Source organism: Ambystoma mexicanum, chromosome 2p, assembly GCF_040938575.1.
Source record: "Ambystoma mexicanum isolate Mex_15411 chromosome 2p, UKY_AmexF1_1, whole genome shotgun sequence".
Taxonomy (NCBI): Eukaryota; Metazoa; Chordata; class Amphibia; order Caudata; family Ambystomatidae; genus Ambystoma; species Ambystoma mexicanum.
The window spans coordinates 11,130,377-11,150,945 of record NC_090923.1 but is presented as its reverse complement, the minus strand read 5'-3'; the positions used below and the strand labels follow the sequence as shown (position 1 = coordinate 11,150,945).

At 45.7% G+C, this 20,569-nt stretch overlaps 1 pseudogene; it reads right to left on the bottom strand.

The window, feature by feature from the left end:
• The window catches only part of LOC138567661 (zinc finger protein 585A pseudogene), a 574,778-nt pseudogene that overhangs the window by 478,110 nt on the left and 76,099 nt on the right, over positions 1–20,569 (bottom strand).

Here is a 20,569-nt window from a genome sequence, read left to right as displayed (position 1 = left end):
AATGGATGGGACGACTAAGAAATAGGGTGGGGAAGATGGCGTCATTGGAGTCAGCAGCGACTAAGGAAAGGGAGGGTGCAACTGCAAAAGGGAAGTTACAACTTCCATTGATACACAGAGGGGGGGGAGACCAAACTATATACCATGGGCTCAGATGGATAAGGCTAATTTAATGAAATTATTGCCCCAGCTGTCAGGGGGGGCGAGCAAGTGGATATATGCATTTGAGAAACATACCGCCGGCATACCGTTGGCAGTAGGCGATGTGAAAAGCCTACTAGTAACCGCAGTAGGAGATCAAGCGGACAGAGTATGGGCTAAGGCTGGTTTCCCGGCCGTGACGTTGGACTGTGATCGCCATGATGGGGCTTCCTTTAATACGGTACGAGCAAGGGTGTGGGACGCACTGCGGGAGACATTCCCAGATACCCCCGATTTACAGTCAGTAATGCAATGTACAATGAATGATGGGGAGGATGCTATGGATTACATTCTCCGGGTGCAGGAGATGTGGAGAGCGGAAACGGGCACGCCCTGGCACCAATCCACATCTCTATTTTATTTTATCATTAAGAGAGGGCTCCCAAAAGAGGTGCAGAAGGCACTCGATAAAATAGCGGGCGTTGAGGCAAAGGGGTGGCCAGAGATCCAAAGTATAATAGTGCACCATTGCAAAAGGATCAAAGAGAGAGAGAGGGAAGTAGCACAGAAAAGGTTGGCAGACGAGGCGAAGTTGGTACAATCAAAACTGGTGAAGGTTGCAGCAGCGGTAGCAGGGCTCCCACTCATGAGGGAGGGAGACGAAGGAGAGGAGGGGCAAATAGCAATACAAGGAAGAATAGCAGCAAATTGGGCAGGACAAGGACAACGACAGTGGACTGAGCAGTAGCAGAACGGAGGTCCAACGTGGCAAGAGTGGGCCCCAAGAGGGGGAAGAGGTGGGTACAGGGGCCGAAGAGGAGGACAAGGGTATGGAGGAATGGGAGGAAATGGGTGGCAGGGTCCCAGAGGTCCACAGGGGAGCTGCTGGAATTGTGGGAGATGGGGGCACTACTCAAGAGAGTGCAGGAGCAGACAAAACAACGGGTTCCAGGAGACAGAGCAGTACGGTCACCCCCACCCAGGAAGCCCCTACGGCCTCCCCATGGGACAATACCAGCAACCAGAAAATGTAGGACAAAGAAGTAACGCACAACTACACGGACATCAGTACAGAACACAAAACCACCCACAGAATAATGACAATATGCAATACACGCCAGGTAACACTTTCGCCACAGTAGCTAACGGAGCGCCTGCTCCCGCACCTTACAGCGGGGTGTCAGTAGTTTCGGGGAACATTTTTGATCAAGGGGGGGCAATGAGACACCCCGCATAGGACAGCCCACAGAGAGCACTTGCGTGTCCAGTACTATCTACGACCCACAATGCATCAGAGGAACCATTGATAGGAGCGCAGATAGGAGACAAGCAGTTCATATTCATGGTGGATTCGGGAGCGGAGAAATCATGCATTAGAGAGGGCCGGTTCCCGTTATCTAATAGAACGTTAGAGACGCAGGGGTTCTCTGGGGCTGTAATTGAAGTTCCTTACACAGAGGCATTGGATGTGACAGTGGGGGGTAAAACAGTGAAAGCACCCTTACTGTACTATGAACACTCTCCCATTAATTTGCTGGGGAGAGATCTCTTAAGCAAACTAAACATGACAATATCATTCACAGGGAGCGGTATCGTATGTTCGACGCCAGGCATATGCCCCCTCCGCGTATTAGCAGTAATACACGGCCACACAATCATGAACGAGATCAGAGGGTTACCAAGAAACGAGGAGATGTTTGTTGAGGGCATGAGAGCATTGGCTCTCGTAGTACCAGAACTAAAAAGGATGGATTGGAGGATCCCAGCCGAATTCCTCTTCCGCCCCATAGCAAGCCCCGACACTGCTCTCGGGTCAGTGGTATCGTTGGATTTACACGCAGTACACGTGTCAGCAAACAGAATATGTGTGATTGGCGTTGACATGGAAGGATGTGAGTGGCGGACAGTACTGTGTACAAATGCAAATATCCCACTGAGGGAGCTCTCGGACGAGGAGCTATTTTCTGACACGGAGACAGATGGCGAAATAGTGATGGAACTAGCAATGCCGTGCGACATTGTAGTTACAGCCAGAAAAACTCAAGTTGAATTAATGGCAGTAGTAGGAGCACCACATGCATTTTTTGATGACGACATGGGGTTAGTACCCACTAACATATGGACAAATGGCCCCCATGATGTGGGGTTATTACATGGGGTTCAGCCTGTGGTAATAAAACTGAAACCGGGAGCAATTCTACCCCGGGTAAAACAATATCCATTGTCACGCGAAGCAGAAGAAGGGATCAGAGAGACACTAGATGCACTGCTAGCACAAGGAATAATAGTGCCCTCAAACTCCCCATGCAACACATGCATTTACCCGATTAAAAAGGCGAAGGGAGGTTCATGGAGGATGATACAGGATTTACGCCCACTCAATGATGTGATTCAGAAGGAGTTCCCTTTAGTCCCGAACCCGGCGACAATACTGTGCAACATTCCGAAAACGGCATCCCACTTCACAGTTATTGACTTAAAAAATGCATTTTTCTCGATCCCCTTAGCAGAAGAGAGCAGGTACTTAACAGCGTTTACACTAGGGGGGAGGAGGTTCGAACACTGCAGACTACCACAAGGATATTGCGAGAGCCCAAGCATATTTAACAGGGTACTACATGAAGATCTGGGGAATTTGTCTGTAGAAAGCACAGTGATTCAATACGTTGATGATTTATTGATTTGTGCACAAACTGAGGAAGAGTGCAGAAAAAACTGCCTGAAAAACCATTACAACTAATGCCTGGTGACCTTATATATGTCAGAAGTTTTGTGCGAAGGTGGAATGCGCCACGTTTCCATGGCCCTTATGAGGTAGTGTTTTGCACACCCACAGCAGTAAAGGTGAAGGGCCTACGATACTGGGTACATTTGACAGACGTACGCAGAGCTTATAGCGCCGTGGAAGGTGAGGTACAGGACGAGGCACAGGCAACTGCGGACAATGAAGTTGTGCAGAATGAATGATGGGAATTTTGTGTGCATTAAGTGATGAACCTTGAACGCGACTGGCGCACGACAAGTGTACTGAAATAAATATGTGTATATATATATATATATATATATATATATAATTTTTTACAACTTTCGAAGGTTTTTGTGTTTTTTTTTGGTTTTGGAGAAGTTTTTTTTTCTCTCGACTTTCCTCTTCATATATGAAATAATGTACGGATAGTAATGATTGTAAAGTTACCTTGTCTGTGGACACATCCCCTCCCTCACCCACTCCCATATTTTGCCGAAAAAATGTCACAACATTATAAATGTTTACATGCTTGTACTTAATGCACTTTTATGTTTCAAACAGGATTTACTATGGCATCGAATGGGCAGCCTGCAACTAATAGATTTATTAGATTTAGAGAAATGTTAGTAGATAGATTGACATATTCATGCGAATGTGGTTTATCAATGTGTGTTATTGTGTTCTTCATCTCAATATTTTGCCTAGTAACATATTGGGTCATAGCGTTCATCTCTACCGAGATGAACGAGGGGGGAGGGGGAGTAACACCACCCTTGCCCCTGGCACGAATTCAGTTACAAGTATGAATATTAAAGAAGGTGATTTTTTGGTCTGGGATGGATCACGCCTTGTATGGGGTTACTATACTGCACCACCCACTGCTGCCCCGTCACAATCAAGAGATAAAGATATGAAAAATAACACAATGTCCCTACCTGAAATATATAACAGCCCCACTACCCTTCCCGCCCCGATACAAAACAGCGATTTGTTGTTTATTGAGGAAAATGGAAAAGTAATTACGATGACAGAACACAAGTTCCTATATGAAGAATTGGAAAAGGGGGGAGGGAATGAGAAAGGGGGGCCTATTCTTTCACCTATCGAAACTAAAAGGTATAGGAGGGGGGAGAGAAGTAGGCGACGAAGAGAGACAAGCAGGAGGGGGTATGATGAGTATTATGGGTTAGGATTAGACAAGATGGAAGACCCACGACACCCCCACCAAGCAAATAAATGGTATGCAGATATGAGTACAACAGCTAAACAGACAACCAATGAAAGCTGCTATGTCTGTTCGCTCATCCCCCATGCATCAGGTACACCCAAAGTGTTGTTGCCAAGAGAATTGCCCATTGTGGATGCCCAATGTCTCCTTCATCTCACACTGTGTAGAATAAAGAACACCTTTCAAGCACACGATGTCTCTTTCAAAATGATACAGGACAACAAAACGTGCTATTCAAAAGCGTCTGGAGTAGTCTGTCTTAAAGAACCTTTCTTTGCAATACAAGGGACGCTGTTTTCCGAAAACAAATGGAAAGATGAAGAAGTACTGTGCAAAGCGGAAGCACTGAGAGGTGTCCAACCAGACAAGCTGCGGTGGATGGAAAAAACGTGCTTACCAATATGGAAAGAACACATCTCTAAACTAACATGGGTAACAGCGATGGAGAAACCCTTCAAGCTACAAAGTGAAATACAAAGCGAACTATGTTTCAAGGGAGAAGGAAAAGTGGCAATGGGAACGAATAAAAACTGTAACAAAACTCTCACCATCCCAGACATGAAAAAAGGAACAGCAGCACTAATGGACACATACTGGGTATGCGGGAATCAGGCTTACTTGCACCTTCCCCAGGCATGGAGTGGCAGCTGCTCAATGGCCACTTTGCATTCGGCCCTAATGGTGATTCCAGAAAGTCACGTCGACGAAAATAAAAGGACGCAAGGAAACGTGAACAAGGATGCGACGTCTCCCACTGCAGAAGCGCACCTCTATGTCCTGTCCTCCGGAGGGAAAGAAGAGGAGCTATCACGGAACAAGCGAGCATCAAACTACATATCACAAGCATCATCCGATTTATTGGCACAGATCCCAGACAGGTATCGCCTGTTCAGCTCCGTGGAAACATTTTTTGCCTCATTAGTTTCAAGTGTCCAAGCAAGAGCAAATGCAAAATGGCTCCAGATCACACGGTGGGAACTGATCCAGCTGGCCAATGACACTGAAGAAGGGTTCAACATAATAAAGGTGGAACTAGGAGCTCTGCGACTAATGACCATGCAGAACAGGTATGTTCTGGACCTGCTAACAGCAATCGATGGAGGTGTTTGCCGAAAAATAGGAAGTGCGTGCTGCACGTTCGTACCTTCTGAAGACGCAGAAAATGGGTCCCTGTCCCACGTCATTGAAGCAGTACATAACCTGGGAGAGAAGATGAAGCTGGAAGGTGGGGCTAAAGACAGCTCATGGTTCGACAATATCTTCTCCTGGGTTCCCTCATGGCTTGGAATGGCGATGAAGTTCTTGATACCAGTTGTGGTGGTCCTCCTCGTGGTGTTCTGCCTGTGCCAGGTGGGTCTCCGATGTTGTGCTAACGCAGTCCCTAACGGTGCAATGATGATGGTGACAATGGGCAACTCTGGTGGTACAATTAAGGCAACACAAGAAGTACATGTACAGACAGGAACAGATAACACTCCCAGATACCAGTTAGTGCCTATGTGCCGTGATAAGTACATAGTAGATAAACTATGGCACACCACTATCAAAGAACCTCGAGATGTGGAACTGGAATGGTATGAGGAGGTCTGGGTAGACTTGGAAGAAACTGGTGACTGTATATATTTAACATGTACCCCAGATGAGTATGCTAGAAGAGGTGAGAGCTTGAGGGGGGTATGCAGAGCCTGGATGCCTAGAAAAGGAACACCTGCATGGGATGACGCAGTGATAGAGGAGCAAGAATGTAGAAGATTAGAAGAGCTAAAGAATTCGTTACTTTAGTAACGAAAGGGGGGAAATGTAGGGGAGGACTGGCCGCGAGGCCTTCCTCACCTGCAGCCTTCTCCCCAGGTGAGGACCATGACTCGGTGGCCGTCCCCTCATGCCACCCGGGCCCAGGTGGAGGAGGGGTCACCCGCCGACGACATTGCCCACACATATCCGTTCCCTGCATATACCAAAATTCAGTTAGGCCTAGAAGCCATCTTGTTTAGCAAACATGGCGTGAGTTCAGCACACTGTACCGAGGCCCCCACCTTTGGAGGGCCTTTCATGCATCTCCGCCGCCGCAGTAACCCTGGTAGATCCGCTGCGAGCGCGTTCCCATGAGAAAGTCGGGTATGAGCTAACCCGAGATGCTAACACTGTAACATTTTATCGTTCACAATGTAATATTGCACCCCGCATGACCTGGTCCGCGAGGCCGGGGTGACGGGAAAAAAGCTGAAGCATCACTATCTGAAGAAAGTAGAAAATAATTCAAGTATTGGTATTAACGAACTACCTCTGTTTAAACAGATCCTGTAAACTGTGAACAAACCATAAAGATGTAACGTTACATGATACCACCCCAGGTCTGGACTAGTGCTGCTATAACCACAGAGAAAGATGTCGACCCAATGTATAGCCTTTATCTGTATAAGTGTTCTTACAATTTTATGTAGAAACCTGAACTCATATATGTTTTCTTAATCACCTAAAGCAGCGAGCATCAATCTCTGTAGGCCATAACCTAGAACTACCTCGTGTAACGTCTAATGTACATAAAATAATCACACCATGTAGTAAATATAATGTTAGGTAACGAAAAGGTACTCGGACCGACTGTATTAAAGAAATGTGTAACGAAATTGAAATATATATGTGTGTTTAAATAACATCAAAATAAGGCGGAACATTATAAAAGTTCTGCATTCAAAAGTTAGCAACGCACGAGGAAAAAACCTTTGTGAATATATGCAAGGCCATTCTCCCTCCCACCCTGCCAAGCCTGCCAGATAAAGAAGCTAAAGCCTGTGCCGCGCTCCCTCACCTCCCCCAACCAAGCTGGAGCCGCTTCAGAGAGTCAGAGGCCCCGGTACCGCACCCAAGGCCACAGCCCGCCACCTGTGTTATTTACAGCACGGTAATAAACCCACGTTGGAATCCACTGATCTACCGGCACCCTCTCGTAAATTCCACAACCCTCCCCCTAGACCACCCCAAGAATCATGACCCCGTGCAAAGACGACCCCCATTGCTGGGACAAGACACAGAGACCCCTTTATATAATAACTTCTAACGCGGCAGACAGACATGTATCATTCGGCTCAGGCCCAGAGCCCAGCCCCTCGACCTAAAATACCGGTCAATAGGACACAGGTAAATCTCACCCCAACCGACAACCACCGGACCTCTCACGAGGTGCATTCCTCATGTGTTGCGTTTATTTTATAAGACAAACTGCTGAGCGATTTATTGATGAACTTAGATGTCGTTTCTTGAATAACTGCAGTGTGCATGGCCTAGGGCAAACGAGTCAGGAAAGGTATTCATCTTTGTCACAGGCTGCCCCAGCATACCAACACCGCTCGGATGACCTCAAGCTGGCCTGCCAGGCCCAACCCAACCCACGAGGCTGACCAGTGACGTCCTCACGCCAAGACCAACCACGCTGCAGCAACACCTATAGTTAGTCGACGCCACCCAATCCCAATTAGCTTGTGCCCCCTATAGTGTGTAGGTTCTGATGACGTTTTTTGTATTAGAAATACGCCTGTCTTTGCTATTGTCAGACAGAGCGCTCTCGGAGGTTGCAGAGTTCTTTGCATGCCCTATTCTTTGGATAAACTCCCACTTACGCTCACCCGCACTCTGTCTTGGTCTTATTCCCACTACGGGAGAGTCCCTTATTGTCTATCATTGCGGGGAGGATCGTGCTGAAATTGGGGGCGCTTCCTTTCACATGCTGCCGGGAAAACGACGTCTGCATTATTCACATCGTTGAATTCACGTGATTCAGAGTAGTCACGTGTGTTACGGCAGAACGGTTATAAGCAGCATGGGTACGTTGCTCGCTGCTTCTGATTGAAACATTTGGCTTTAGTAGCTGAACCCTTGATCTGCGTCTTCGCATCCCTTCAGTTACTGCCTTGGCTTCTTTGGCGTGTTTTCTCCACATGCGATCTTCTGAAGCTACAACAGAGTTCGTTAGCGTGTTTCCTCACACGCGGGTTCCTGTTATTTTTCCTTGCTGCTTTCCTGACTGCGTGTAATTTTCATGTACCTTCACACGCAGACGCTGGAATATTCAAGCGTGGCTATCCTGGCTGCGTGTGCTTTGTTCACGTGCAAAATCCCACGCGGACGCTGAACTTTTCAAGCGCGGCTGTCTTGGCTGCGTGTACTTTGTTCGTGTGTAAAAACCCACGCGGACGCTGGAACTCTTCAAGCGCGGCTGTCCCGGCTGCGTGTATGTTGTTCACGTGTATTTTCGCATGCTGTTCCCTGAACTCTTGATAACGTGTAAATCCACACGCAATTAGTTAAATTCTGGCACTTGTGATGAGATAACTGGTGGACCTGTTTTCCTTATATTCTGTTCCTCGTGGGAAAAGAAGGATTATCAACTGTTCCTTTGAAGGTGATTGTGCACAGTACTATGGACGCTATCCTGTGGTGCACCAACCCGGTATATCTAGCGTGAGCCTCATGCCGTTCGGGGTAAGTCTCCCTTACTAACCTTCCCTCCTTTGTCGTTGGTTCATTTCCTGGATTTCTTCAGAGACTTTGGTGGTGACTTTAGCTCCAAGCCTTCAGGTTAGTGTTGGAAGTAGTGTTATTGTGGTTCTATCTGAAAGAGTTTATTTGGGACATTTTCTCATTATGCTTTATCTATCCTAGGCTGCCTTCCTATTCTGCTCCCACGCCCTTTCCAGTGATCTTTCTCTCTGCCTGTTTTTCTAGTCAGAGAGTTGTATCATTTGGAAGGTCTAATTTGACCTCGCTACTATCAAGCCGTGTGAATTCAAGGATCCGGAAGACCCCTATCCAGTGTATCCTTTGGTTTCCGTATCCTTTTCACATGATAGCTTGGTGATCCGTGATAATCAAGCTATGGGTTGTGACGGATGTGAAGGGGCGGGGGGGTCAGGGGACTTCCAGGGAGCTGGAGTTGACTGCAGCCAGGTCACCTTATCAAGTTATGGGTTGTGATGGGTGTGAAGGGGGGAGGGGATCAGGGGACTTCCAGTGAGCTGGTTTTGGCTGCAGCCAGGTTACCTTATCAAGCTATGGGTCGTAACAGGTGTGAAGAGTTGGGGGCGGTCAAGGGCCTTCCAGGGAGCTGGTGTTGACTGCAGCCAGGTCACCTTATCAAGCTATGGGTTGTGACGGGTGTGAAGCGGGCCGAAGGGAGTCAGGGGACTTCCAGGGAGGTGGTTCTGACTGCAGCCAGGTCACCTTATCAAGCTATGGGTCTTGACGGGTGTGAAGGGGGTGGGGAGTTAGGGGATTTCCAAGGAGCTGGCTTTGGCTGCAGCCAGGTCACCGTATCAAGCTATGGGTTGAGACAGGTGTGAAGGGGCAGGAGAGGGGACTTCCAGGGAGCTGGTGTTGACGGCAGCCAGGTCACCTTATCAAGCTATGGGTCGTGACGGGTGTGAAGTGGGCGGGGGGGGGGTCAGGGGACTTCCAGTGAGTTGGTGTTGACTGCAGCCAGGTCACCTTATCAAGCTATGGGTCGTGAAGCATGTGAAGGGGGGGGGAGGTCAGGGGACTTCCAGGGAGCTGGTTTTGATTGTAGCCAGGTCACCTTATCAAGCTATGGGTCGTGACGTGGTGAAGGGGGTCGGGGAGTGAGGGGACTTCCAGTTAGATGGTTCTGACTGCAGCCAGGTCCCCTTATTAAGCTTTGGGTTGTGATGGGTGTGAAGGGGTGGGGGGGCAAGGGGACTTCCAGTGAGCTGGTGTTCACTGCAGCCAGGTCACATTATAAAGCTATGGGTCGTGACAGGTGTGAAGGGGGCGGGAGAGGGGTGAGGGGACTTCCAGTGAGCTGGTGTTGACTGCAGCCAGGTCACCTTTTCCAGCTATGGGTCGTGATGTGTGTGAAGGGGGGTTGGGGAGGGTCAGGGGACTTCCAGGGAGCTGGTGTTTGCGGCAGCCAGGTCACCTTACCAAGCTATGGGTCGTGACCGGTGTGAAGGGGGTGGGGAAGGGGACTTCCAGGGAGCTGGTGTTGGTGCAGCCAAGTGTTAGGGAGAATTCTTTTAAAAGACTAATTTCCCTTACCTATAGAGTCCCCCAGCAGCTTTGCTGGATTTCTGGGGTTTATTTTTTACTCCTTGTTAGGCAGAATCCAGTGCAGTTCCCTTAGGGAGCACTACACCAGATTAGGACTACAGGTGAGAGCAATAAATCCCCTTTGGTATCACTCTGTACCACAAAGATTTAGTTGTGGCTGAGCAGTGAGACTTATCTCAAGAGGGAGATGAGCAATATTCAGGGTTTACACAATAGGTAGCACAGTACTATGGAGCAAGGAAACACTGACCAAAGCTTTGTATCAAAAAGAGAATATATATTTCTTTTATACACTTCTAAGTCAACACATAATCACAATTGGTAAAGTAAGTTAAAAATGTAGTCAAGGAAAAGTATATACAACTCCCTAGGCAATTGTAGACAAGTTTGCGGTAGAGTGAAAACTGAGCAAATCAGCACAGGGAAAACCAACTACAAATGGCACTCTAGCAATTTAATGAAAGGGAGGGAAAGTACAAGTTAAACCGAAATATCTTCAGACACCCCTTAGCAACACTTCCCTGAAGTTTTGTGAACAAGTAATGCATAGCAACACTTTAGCAGAAAGATAAGTGAATGCAAACTGAGCAGAATGGCACTCCACAAGTTAAAACAGTAGGAAGGAAGAGGGGTTTAGAAGATTTAGGTGCATCAACACGTTTCTCATTGAAAACCAATCTAGTGAGAGCAGATCTAACAAATCAGCCAGAGTCAATGGGCCTGAGCCAGAGTCAGTGGTACAGGACCAAGAGCTTAGGAGCAAAAATGTTCTTGTAGCTGCAGTCAAGTCTTTAGTAGAAAAATATTGAAGAGGTAGATGCGAGGCGAAAGACAATGTTAAGAGAGAGGGCGGCCGACCCTACAAGTAGTTAAAGGATTTAAAAAACCTTTAGGGCTACCACAGAAAAAGGGCTGCATGGCGGAACAATGTACCTTAAACGTGAAGAAGTGGCTCCGGCGTTGGCGGTTGTTCCTGGTAGTTCCTGCAGGTCGAGGGATCCAACAGAGGAAGAGAGGATCTCGTCATGGAGGAAGGTTCGAGTCGCTGCACTACTCAGGGATGAAACCAGCCGCGGTGCTGCCAAACAAGGTTTAAAAGGTACGCTCCTTTGAATCGCGGTCCGGGTCGATAGCTGCCTGGCTATCTGGTCTCCAAGTGCTGTGCACTGTCGATTCGACCAAGGCATGTCCGAGGATGCGATATGTGAACTGGTTGACCCCACCAGCTCAAGGGAAGGAGGCTCTTTCGCTGAAGATCTCTCATCGTGTGGAAGAAAAAAGTGGTGAGACGATCCGGCAGGGCTTCACCGGTGGTGTAGATGCTGAAGATGTCTGTGGCTTCTCTCCCCTTCGGTTCCGTAGTTCCAGTGGCGACGTCTTGCTCTTCCAGTCCTCAGGACCCTGCTTTTATGCAGAAAGAGACCCATTCATACAGCCTTGCTGTCACTTACACAGTGGAGTGGTCTTCTTGGTGGGAGACCCTCCAGCCTATCAGGTTAGAGTGCGACCTGAGTTGCTGCGGCAACTCTGTCCAGAGGTTCTACTCCCCCTCCCAAACAACAGACCCACCCCAGACTCAGAGTCGCCGAAAGGAGGGCTTCTTGGCAGAAGCCCGCCAAAAGAGCGAACAAAGGATCCCCGACCTGGGTTAGGAGTTTAGAGTAAGACACGAGAAAGAAATTATATCAAAGTTCTGGTGAATAAAACCTACCGGAGTAAAGTTAATAATAAAATAAACTGGCGGTATGTTAGAGGCTGTCAGTAAAAGTATTAGCCTCGAACAATGGGAAAATCCCATTGGAAAATATTTGCGGTCGATATAAAAGGTAGTAACCACTGCCACCAGCCAGAAACTTTGTAGAGGGGGACTTTAAGGAACCCTCTCGAAAATGAACATAGGGGAAAAACTATTAACCCCTTCCAGTACATCCATATTAAGATGGGGTGTACTGGTTTAGTTCATAGAGATTGACTAGTAAAGTCAATGGAGACTTTACATGCCCTGGGAGACAGTAGTCAGTCCCAGGGTATGGAGTCTATGTTTGGGGGTCGCTACGATATCCCTGTGTCACTGCATGGAGGGTGCTGTGTAACTTATGTGCACAAAGATAGTTCCTATGGGTGAGACAAAAGATCCCATAGGCATTAAACACAAAAATAGCCTAGAACACACATAGCAAAGGTGCCTAAGAGTGGGAAAAAGAGTCTCACTCTTAGCAGGTAAAAAGAAATAAACCCTTCAAATTCAGCAAAGCTGCTGGGGGACTCTATAGTTAAGGGAAATTAGCCATAAGTGAGAATTCTCCCTAACACTCCTGCTAAGAGTGAGACTCTTTTTCCCACTCTTAGTTGTATTTTGATGTGTGTTTCAGTCTGTTTTTGTGCGTATGGGCTATGGAGTTGTTCTCACTAAATAGGTATCATCTTTTTACATGTGTGTTACACAGCACCCTCAGTGCAGTAACACAGGGGTGTCATAGTGACCGACAAACATAGACTCCATACCCTGGGGCTGACTGTCTCCCAGGGCATGCAAAGTTACCATTGACTTTGCTAGTCAATATTTATGAACAAAACCAGTACAAACCATCTTACTCCTGTGGGTTTTTTTTGCCAGATCTTTGATAATATTTCTTTCTCGTGTCGCTCTCTGTAATCCAAACCGAGGTCGGGGCCCTTTGTTCGTCCTTTTGGCGGGCTTCTGGACAGAAGCCCTCCTACAGGTGCCCGTGAGTCTGGGGTAGACGGGGAGTAGGCACCCTGGACAGGGATGCCTAAGCAACCCAAGTTGCACTCTTCCCTGATAGGCTGGGGGTTTATCCGGCCAGGATAACCACCCCGCTGCGTGAGTGACAGCTAGGCTGTATGAATGGGGGTTTTTCTGCATAAAAGCAGGGATCTGCGGACTGGAAGATAAGACGTCGCCACTGGACCTGAGAAATCGGAAGAGGAGAGAAGCCAAAGACATCTGCAATGACTGATCCACCGGTGAAGCCCTGCTGCAGATCCTCACCACTTTTCTCCAACGACTAGAGAAGATCTTCCCTGCAAGAGCCTTCTACCCTTGAACTGGGGGGACCAACCAGTTCACCAATCGCCTTCCAGGACCTGCCTTGGTCGAATCGCCAGTGCCAAGCACTAGGAGACCGGAGAGCCAGGAACACATCCACCACGACCGTGATTTAAAGGAGCGTACCTTTTATTCCGTTTTGGCATCACCGCGGCCGGCTTCATCCCTGGGCACTGCAGTAACGCGAACCTTCCTCCACGACGAGAGCCTCTCTTCCTCTGCTGGATCTTCCGAACTGCAGGAGCTGCCAGGAACTACCGCCACCGCAGGTGCCTCATCCACTTTTAAGGTAGATTTTCCCGCCAGGCCTCCCGTTTCGTGGGGTACTGTTAAAGGTGTTTTAAATCCGTTTACTTACCTTCTGCGCTGGCCGTCCCTATCGTCTAACATTATCTTTTTACCTTCTGCACCCTCCTTTTCAACCGTTAAGCAAAGACTTGACTGCAGCTACTAGAACCGTTTGAACCTAGGCACTTTTCCTCGTGTCACTGACTCTGGCACAGGCCTATTGACTCTGGCTAATTCTGTTACAACTGCCTTCTCTAGATTGCTTTTCATCAAGAAATGTGTTGGTGCACCTAAACTCTTATCACCACCTTTCCTTTCCCTTTACATATTGTTGAAGTGCCATTTTGCTCGCTTTTCACCTAAGTATTGCTTGTGCTGAAGTACTACCTTGCCTAACTTGTTCACAATCCAATTGGGAAGTGTTGCTGGTGTGTTTAGGAGTTGAACCCTGTATAACACTTGACCCTTCCCTCCCTCTGAAGAAATTGTTAGAGTGCCATCTTTGCTTGGTTTTCACTGTGCTGTTTTGCTCAGTTGTCACTGGTGTCCAGTCATTATCTCGAAAACAAAATGTCGAATTACAATAATGTCGAAAACAAAAATGTCGAATTGTTTTTTTTTTAATTTACATGTTTTTTTGGGGTTCCGGTGGTAAAAAAAAGGGGTAAAACATAAAAAAAAAATTAAAAAAGGGGGGTTGGGGGGGGAACCCCCCCATTTCGAATATAAATCAACAAAAAAAAGAAATTCGACATTTTTGTTTTCGACTTTATTTTTTCGACATTAAGACTTTCGACATATTTGTATTCGAGATTATGACTATAAACCGTTGTCACTCTTGCTCAAACTTGTCTACAATTTAAATAGGAAGTTGTGTATACTTTTCTCGACTGATTTAACTTGCTTTAATAATAGTGATTTTTGTGTGAACATCAGAGTGTGTAAAATAAATATCTATATTCTTTTTGATACAAAGCTTTGGTCAGGGTTTCCTTGTGCCATAGTATTGTAGACCTAATGTGTAAACCCTGAATACTACTCATCTCCCTCTTGAGATAAGTCTGACTGCTCAGCCACAGCTACCAACTAAATCTTTGTGGTACAGACTGATACCAAACGGGATTTATTGCATTTACCTGTAGTCCTAATCTTCTGGAGTGCTCCCTAAGGGAACTGCACAGGATTCTGCCTAACACCAGGTCACCTTATCAAGCTATGGGTTATGAAGCGGGCGGGTCGGGTCAGGGGACTCCCAGGGAGCTGGTGTTGACTGAGGCCAGGTCACCTTATCAAGCTATGGGTCGTGGCGGGTGTGTAGGGGGTCGGGGGGTCAGGGGACTTCCAGGGAGCTGGTTTTGGCTGCAGCCAGGTCACCTTATCAAGCTAAAGGGTTGTGACGGGTGTAAAGGGGGGAGGGGAAAAAGGGATTCTTAGTTCTCACTTAGACAAACGTCTCTGCAAGGGCCCCTGAAATAAGTTGAACATGTTTAATATTTTACTTTTTATCCACTGTGTATGGATAAATGTATTTAAAAATGCACACTTTTACCCTCATAAAAACGCTCATAGAAGCTGGGATTGCTCGCTATCCTTTGCTCCGCGAAGCATGGGGCCACTTTCAAAACTTTCTCGGGCCACGTTTAGTTCCTTGTTGACCCCTGTGCATGAGGGTAGGAAAATAAGTAGAGAAAGGGAAGAGCAGACAAGGATGGCACGAGTACTCAGGTCCGGAGACAGAAGCAACAAACAACGTGTGCAGGGAGGCAGACATATATCAGAGCAGTTACTTACCGTTTGTAGTCTGTGCTCCGCACCTGTTGCTGAACACGACAACACACCAATAAAGTACTCAGGTCTGGAGAAAGCAAACATTATCATATGATTATAACTCTATAATAAGAATTATCTAAATTAATTACTCCAAGCATTCACATGACATCCAGAGAAAATATATAATTGAAATGTCTAAATAAGGAATTGCTGACCCCCCTCCCCAACACCTCCGGCTCCCACCAGCATCACCCGCCCTCCATCCCACAAACAGGAGAGAGACTTAATGGAAAAGCAGAGAGAAGTCAACATTTCTCCTGAGAAACCTCCTTTCTCACTACAAGTGTCTGAGAATACCTATCTAAGGAAACCTCCTCGAGGTCGAACCACTGTTACTCGAACCCCATCTTCCCAGCAAGTCTGCTCTCGGTCGCCTTCTACAGGACTCCTTTTGTTCCACAGTCGAGTCCTCCAAACTGCACCTCAGTGAGGATAGCTCAGTGGCAGTGCACTTGTGTTGGAAGTAAGATAACGCAGAGCAGCACCGGTTCGAATCCCACCTCTGTGCTTAGAGACTGGTCTCTGGTATTAAGCATGCTATAAAATAATAATTAAAGAATTACCTCCACAATGACTGAAGCATATGGCTTTCCATCTCCTTCTCTCCCCTACTTTATTCCCCCCTGACCGGTTAGTTCCTCTTTGCTCCTGCTGGTAAACATATTCAACGTTGCCACATGCACTCTACAATCTCCCACTTCCAAAAAACTGTATCTATGCTGGTTTTCTCTCTTTAACAAGTCAAGCCTTTCCAAATGGTTACTGCTTGTATTCAAATGCATCCGTGGGCTTGCCCACATGTATTCAGCTGCTCTAACTGCCTGCTCATTCTTACAACTCTCTTACACCCTGTGCTCCTACCCACTTTCGCTCCTTATCCCCCATTGTTCACACCACCGCAATGTATTAGCCATTGCCAAGTACAACACTACCTACCATCCTCTGCATTCATTTGGACTACAGCTCTACCTTCGGAGTCAAGAAACATCCCCAGCAATATCCCTTCACATCAACCCTTTCTCCCGGATAACACTGCGCTGAACTTCACTATATATAGAACTGTGTAGATTTCTCTTTTGTTTAACGAATTTTTATTAAATATAATTTAGCATGCACATAATACTGTACAAGATATTTGTCTTGCAAACTATAACAGTATTATATATAAGAAAAAGCAGATTATTTTTGCTTGTGTTTGATATGAATATAGTCATATGATTATAGTCACGGGAAATGGCTACAGACATACAAATTCAATGAATAATTATCCTCAAACGACAGTTATTGCACTTAACAATAAAATGTATAAGTACAATCTCTAACTGCCATATATTAATCTTAGGCTACAGTGAAATTCATATGAATCCGTATCATAAGTATAACATAGAACAAAAGAAAGACAAAGAACACATATAAAGTGGACAACAACATCACATGCAGGAGGAGAGCTTTTTCAGACTTATATAATATCTATATCAGTGACAGCTGAACTTGATAGAGTTATTAAGCACATGCCATTTCTTTTCATATTTTTTCAAGCGTACCGGAGACGAGGCTAAAGATGTTTCTAATCTGTGGATATAGCAGATAGAATTCCACCACAATCTATAATTGCTATTACTCAATTACTTCCAATTGGCAGCAATGTTCTGATTAACATCAAGATTCATAAGGACAATCCAGAACCAAGCTACCTAATAAATATTTAACATCAAATTATAATTGTATCTCAAAAATCTCTAGTATAGCTTTCCAAAACACATGACTCCAAAATGGTTTGAAATATTTAGGGCCTCATTACGACCCAGGCGCCAATAGGTTAACGGCGCCGTAAAAGGCTGCTTAGCCGTTAACCTATTAGCGCCTAATTACGAGGTCCCTTTGCGGGACCCGACTTTAACGGCTGGTGTATACCAGCCGTTAAAGTAGGAACCCGCAAAGGGACCTTGGTGCTAATTACGGTGCCGCAATTTGCGGCACCGTACTTTGCGCCTTCCCCATTCCCATTGAGCCCTATGGGGCAAAAATGGGAATGGGGGAAGGGCCATGGCGGCATGGGAAATTACTGCCCCGCCAACCTTGTAATGGGGTGGTAATTCCCCCTTTCTCCATGGCGGAGTCGGTAACTAACCGGCATGGACCATGGTGCTGGTCTTCCGACAGGTTCGTAATGAGGCCCTTAGTCTATAAACATAGGTTTATATATGATAGGTTATTTATAATGCGCTTAATACACAGAGGTTTCTAAGCGCGGACCCGGGGATCGAACCCATGTTACTTCGTATCGTCTTGTTTCCAAGGCGAGCACGTTGCTGCTGAGCTATCCTCCCGGGACCCGTCTACTTCAGAACAAGACCAACATTTGTTCTGATCCACAAGTTTGCATTGAAAAAGTTTTGGAGTTGGGTAAACGTTAAAAAAAAAGAAAGATGACTGTGTTAGGCTGTCTTAAGTATTGGTGTTCTAAATATGCAGCCACATATCTGCAATCAACATTTCACAGTTGTGTTCCCCTTTAATTTCTGGAGACCATCTTTGTTCCCAAGTTCTTTCAACATTAATTATTTTATAAAAACATTGACGCATGAAGGGAGTTAATATTAAAATATTTGAGTGTATCACGCACCGGTAATACATCCTCATTACACCAAACATATATACTTCCCATTACTGCATCCATAATTATCACAAACTGAGGAAGAAAGGAACCTTTAGGTAAAGAAAATCTTTGTCTAAACTCATTAAATACGATGGGTGCTCCACCTTGAAACAATGGAGAGACACACGTGATCCCTTTGCATAACCCTGGCTGCCAAAGGAGGGAGTTCCCATTAATTTGAATATGCTCCTCCTACCAAATATATTCAGACTTACATTTTGCAGGTTTATTATAGGGAAACAAGACGGTTCTAAGACACCCTGCTGAGGTTCTAATACAAGCATTATTACATATTCTGTTACTCTTAAAGTAACTGAGATCTTGAATAGGAAATGGTACAGATATCTTTTCTAAAATACCCCAGGATGGTTTATCTATATAGTCTTCAGGTAAGAACCAGGCTTGAATTTGTTTGCGTAAGATTAAATGCAGTGCGATACAGTCTATAATTTGGAAACTTCACACCCCCCATTATTAAGGGAACTCTTCAATTTACTTAATACAATTCTATTGTTTTATTGCCCCAACAAAACTTACTTAAAACAGAATCTATTGTTTTAAAGAACATGGTCTCACAATACTTGGTGTCGGTATAAGACTTCCTGGATACAAAGCTTTCCTTGTGGAGGAAAGCACCCCACCACCCCACAGTAGCCACAGCACCTGTCAGTAGTACAGACTTGACAAAGAGGCTACAGTTGGGATGGCCCAAGGTTTGGGCAAAAAGCTTAGGCTAAAATAAAAAAAAAAATCAGTCGAAGGTCTTGTTGGCAAAGGATGTTGTCCGTTTCAAAGTATCTCATGATGTCCGAATTCCTACTGGATGTCACTGTTAACAAAACTACTAGTAGAATCCAAATCTGCAGTTGTGGCAAAATAACGGCAACAGAAACAAAGTAGGTTCCAATTGAGGAGAAGAGGAGAATTCAGGAGTCAGAGCAAAAGAAGGTAAGTGTAGTCAGGAGGATATGAAGGGCGGAAGCGAAAAAGGAAAAAATTGTGCCCAGAGCGAACGGGAAAAAACAAAACATGAAGAAAACAGTGAGGGCAGAGCGGAAGGCAAGAGGAGCCAAGATGCAAGGCAAAAGAAGGCTGGAAAGCAGAGGGGGGAGCAAGGCAACAATTAGCGTCTTACCCAGGAACCAGAGGGTTGCAACGCATTGACTCTCTGCAATCCTCCGAGGTAAATAGAATGGCGGCAGCCATCTTGGAATCAACTAGAACTGTAACACACATTAGGAGATACCGTAACGGTACTAAAGACTGCACCCATTTCCATCTTCTCCACAATGAGTGGAGTAGTGCCGTGAAATATGGAAGGAAAAGGAAGAAGACGCATATATAGGGTATGCAATAAAATGGGAGAGATTATAATTTTTATGGTTTCTAGGTATCCCTACCAAGATAAGTGTAATGGAGACTATGAACTGTTAACATCTTTAATCCTAGAGATTAATATCTATTTCTTTAGTAGACAACGAGATATACGTTCCCAAGTATTTGATGCCATTAGGGCACAATTTGATACCAGTATTAGTAAAGTCTTGTCTAAAGCAATGACTATTAAGAGGGAGAATCTCTGATTTATCGACATTAAGTTTGTAACCCGAGGCCGATGAGAACAAGGATATCATTAGTGGGAGGTGTCTAGTACTGCTACTAGGATCATTCAAGCGGAGAAGAACGTCATCAACATATGCTATTAGTTTAGTTTAATGTCTAATTCTGGAGTTTTGATGCCTAGGATGTTCCTGTTTAGCCCAATTGATTCCAAGAAGGGTTCAAGTGCTAAATAAATAGAATAGGGGACAAGGGACAGCCTTGCCTATGTAGTGGGAATATGAAGACATGTTGCCATTAATAAAATATGGAGGTTTTGGGATTAGAATATAACAACCTAATCAAAGAAATAAACTGCAGTCCAAAACCCATGCCTATTTAATGATTGAAACAGATAGTCCCATTCCAGCATTTTCAGCCTCCAATGTTACGAATGCAAAACTGTCTCTAGATTTGGAACTAATATTAAGACTATCTAGAAAAAGCCTGGAATTATATTTATTTTCCATAATGCCTCTGAGGATTACCTTGTGCATATGGAGATTTAGAGGTTAATTTCCTTTTCCCCTGCTGATTCATCTTTTTGACCATATAACCGTAGTACTAGGTAAAGAGCATATTTATTAAATATAAATATATCTGTGTGCTTAAGTGCTTAATTCACACAACTCCACTCAGGATTTTCTCTCCATACACTGTAAAGTGTGAGTGTTGCATGTACTTCTACCGTTTGACGAGACAACCGCAGGGCTCTCACATGATATAAAAACAGCAAGGCTCTCCTTGCGGGAGGAGACTCACTCTGCGGCCTTGTTCCACTAATACATCCCTCACCTGCCATTTCAGTGATGAAACTGCTCTTCCGAGTCTTCACCTCAGCTGCGGAGTGCAAAGCCGTTATGCGGCCTACAGAGGCTGTCACAAGCACGTTCCTTCTTTCTTCATTATGCCGACTCAAGATAGCAAATGGATTCTAGCCCCACT